We start from the raw sequence: 4,091 nt of genomic DNA, 5'->3' as shown, positions 1-4,091 counted from the left end.
TGCATGTATTTAGGTGTAGTTTAATACCACAATTGGCACGACGACCCCTGATTTTTATTCTTGATTTCGAAAAAAAACGGTTTAATGTTTCGCGGATGAAGGTTTGTGTTTCAAGACACATATTGTCTTTATCTGATAGAGATGGAAGGGATACTGAGCGAGGTTAAGCCAGTTTCGTACATCAACAATCAGCACTAACCTTACAGTCGATGCATTCAAAGTGTATTTAATCTTCAAATTTATGTGTTCGATTGCAACGATGACCAGTACGGCACAATCTATAAAATCTGAAAGCACACGTATGATCATTTAAACCGTAATATCTGATTGACCCGGATTTTGCAGACCTTAAGGTTCCAAGACAAGAAATTTGACCTTTTTAATCTAACAATTCTCTAACGGTTAATAAGCTCAGAACCCCTGTAAAGTATACATTTTCTGAAAGCCTAGATATACTGGAACATTTTGGTAACCACAGTGTCTCCAGTGTCTCCATTGTTTACATAACTATCACGTGACACGGTAATTTGCATAACCTTTCAAAAAACGGTTTTCCCTATGTTTTGTCTCAATACTTCAAAATATCTGACTCAAACTTGCTGGAATGCAAGCTGTCACAACGCTCTTCCAAAGTATATGTCTCAGATTTTTTATATCTTGCTTAGTTTTTTTGGAGCACAATTTAAAGAAATCAACTATGCTTAAATTCACTGCTCTGGAAGTTTTCTGGCATAAAAACTGTTGTAGAAGGTTTAAAAGAATTCTGAGACACACTTTTGAAGACCCTTCAGAAAGCTTGCACTCACACAAATTTCAGCCACATATCTCAAAGCATTGAAACAAAACATAGGGAAAACCGATTTTTGAAAGGTTATGCGAATTACCTCTCACGTGATAGTTATGTAAACAATGGTGACACTATGGTAACCAAACTGTTCCCCTATATCTAGGCTTTCCGAAAATATACAATTTACGGGGGTTCTGAGCTAATTAAACACTAAAGAATTGTTGGTTTAAAAGGATCAATTTCTTGTCTTGGAACCTTAATTATTTTTGCGTTCATTATAACTGTTAGGAAAACCTATTAGTATATTGTCTCACAGTAGACACTCAGATAACATTGCTCCTAAGATTTCAGCATTGAGGCACTGCTTCCTTCTGCCTTCACATGACCAATAGACCTTTCCGACCAAAACTTCTTTATTAATGGCAGTGACATTTTCAACTTGAACAAAACCCTTCAAATCACTTGACTTCGCGCCGATATTGCACTATCTCTCACCCAAGTGTTACGTTTCACTGTCAATTATCAGTTTAGCAATAAAGCAGTCTCCTATAGTATTAGACGACTTCGTCTCCCGACTGCTTTCTCACACCTGGTCCACGTTAACCTACCCCTCGTGGGTACCCTACCCCCCCCCCTCCGCGTGTCTGGTCATATTCTACACAATTTGGTAGTTACATCTGTTCAAACGTGCACGCCTCTGACCGTTGTGTTGATATTTAGCCTGGTCATGTGGTTTACAGCAATATCGCGCCAGCGACAGATAAAACCCATACAGGTTCGTGTGCTCATAGCTCGCTTGAACATTAAATTATTGTCATAATTGTATCCGTAAATACGAGGCAATAAAATACTAAAGTCTGAATATGTGGAACAATTCGTCATGTCGTTCATGTACGTTTGAGACTTTGCCAAACAGTCAAGGAAGGCACATTACATTCACAGTTTAATTGGTCTCACGATGACGTGTATTCAATCTTGTGCTACTCGTACGTGTCGGCTGAAAGGAAAATACCCAAGCAAAGGCGGCCATCTTGATTAAACATGTCTAACGTCACTTTGACTATCGCAGAAGACAGATCTATTGGCGACACAAATGTCTGTGACGTTGTTTTTAGTTTTTAGGTACCCTGACCTTTAAAGATATCTGTAATCCCCGGAAACAGAGAGAATGGAATTTGTTTGAAGCAACCTCCGCGTCCTTTCTAAATTTGCAGTGTCGCTTTATCAGCCGACATAGGTAAGCGAACATAATGGACTACTCCTCTGCAACGAAAAAAATGTCACCTGCATTTTGTCACCAAAGATACATTTCTGATACAGAAGACCTGGTACAGCAGTTTCCCACGATATGCTTCATCCCCCCTTAAAAATGAATTAATATAGTGATATCATACTCGGTATCTAAAATGTCGCACACAAAGGTCTGGGAACCACGATGAGTATAATTGAATGAAAACGTTGCTGAAGTGATCCATGGTGGTCAGAACCTAAGAAAATAACAGTCTCAAAATCAGTGTGGGATTCATACCCCTTTATGATCCACATCGACTTCAATTTTCTGTGATTTTAATCGGTACTGATGGGTTTAAGTGAAGGCATAACCCGAGGCCAAGTGTTTACAGTGGTTAACCCGAAACTAATAAGTAACCTACATTTGAAAGCCAATGTGAAGGTAGGAATCTCATTTTGGAACCTGGAAATCAGTGCATCCAAGGGGGAAAGGCTGCCAAGTGTCGTTGACTAGAAAGTTCATTTAGAATTTTAGGGTGCAGATTAAGGGTTAAAGCCAGGGTTGCGGTCAAGGTGGTAGCAGTAACGCTGAAATATACACTAGAATGACATCATGACCGCACTTAATTTTGCTACGCCAAAGAGCCGTACTGTTCACTGAATCATCGCCGCTTAATAGTTTGCTTTTCAAACACCCTCGAGCTGTATCTGTTATTATTTCACAGATAAAATGCAGTGGTGCAAATTGTAGGGTAATTTTTTTCAATCCGATTTGGCTTAAGATATTCTCAGCAAACGCCGACAAATCCCGCATGGGCTATCAATATCACGTCTTGGTGTTGTTTATTAGTATAGCTTCTCATGTCATCTGTGTTTCTCCACAGTCAAAGCTGATCATCCCGAAATCGCCTTACGCCTCACTTAGAGACTTCACAAAGCATCTGGTGACGAAAACGTCAGGGGCAGCCGACCGGTCGATTTCGCAAAATAATTAAGGATAACAAGATTGGAGCTTATTTCGAATAATCGGATCTACATATTTTTCTAATTTCTCAAAAGTGCTAGGTGCCGTATATCTGAATGTTGCAATATCACAACTTACTCATAAAAAACAAGACTGTATAACTTACAAAGAAAAGCAGGTGATCTTACATTTGCAGATTAAACCGATATTATTACGTCACTATCCGATTATCCCAAATTAGTTCTAATCGTGTTGGATGTTTTTCACATCGTACAGTTTCTGTTTCGAAGTATCAATTTACTTCCAAATTAAGATTTTCAGGGGCGAAGGAACGATGTTCGTTCCGCTTCAAGTTGAAAACTGTTAGAACACCTAAGGGAAGAGCATGAGAGGGGGGGGGGGGTCTCGCATCGAAATTTTTAGAAATCGATGCGTGTAATGCTGCAATCTAAGAGGTGTCTCAATTTATTTCGCAAAAAATTTGAGTAACCCCTCCTTCTTCCTCTCTACATTTTGAGTAACCCCCTTGAAGTATTTTTGAACGACCCCCTCACATTCCTCCGACCCCAAGCCGTAAATAATGACGGCTCCTGACGCCTGCCTGCCCGAGAGGCTTATTGCCGAACTACTCTCGCCGAACAAACCATTTATTAGAATTTGCCCGCCAGCCCTTTCCCTGCGCGCGTGACGGGGAAACGATTATGAAACCTCGCCCGGCCTGCCCGCTAAAAAAAAAGATTGCAAAGAGTTCACTTGTCGCTCACTGCTATGTTGGCTGCCTCTAGGGTTATTGTGTTTCAGAGGTAAAACACCGACCGAATAGTGAAATATTTCGCGTGTAAAGTATACTACCTTCATAGATGCTAAAGTCTTGAAGCTGTACAGTTTAAACAAAATAAAACTGGTGTTTCACGATCAGCAACAACCCAATGTTGTCATATGACACAATTTAAAACGAAGAAAAATATCTTCGAGGGCGGGGGCATCTCCACTTATGCAAACAATCGGGGATTACAACCCTCAAGTGGATGTTTGTTGTACTATTGGACTTGCAATCGTTTCGCACAGAGCCACTCGTCCTATTCCATTAATCAATGTACTATTCCCAGC

At 40.2% G+C, this 4,091-nt stretch overlaps 1 protein-coding gene across 1 annotated transcript in view; it reads right to left on the bottom strand.

The window, feature by feature from the left end:
• Positions 1-4,091, bottom strand: part of LOC139143798 (multiple epidermal growth factor-like domains protein 6) — a 435,859-nt gene that overhangs the window by 86,574 nt on the left and 345,194 nt on the right. The gene's annotated exons all lie outside the window — the stretch shown is intronic.

This window comes from Ptychodera flava, chromosome 11 (genome assembly GCF_041260155.1).
Source record: "Ptychodera flava strain L36383 chromosome 11, AS_Pfla_20210202, whole genome shotgun sequence".
Classification (NCBI taxonomy): Eukaryota; Metazoa; Hemichordata; class Enteropneusta; family Ptychoderidae; genus Ptychodera; species Ptychodera flava.
This window is presented reverse-complemented; position numbering and strand designations above follow the sequence as displayed.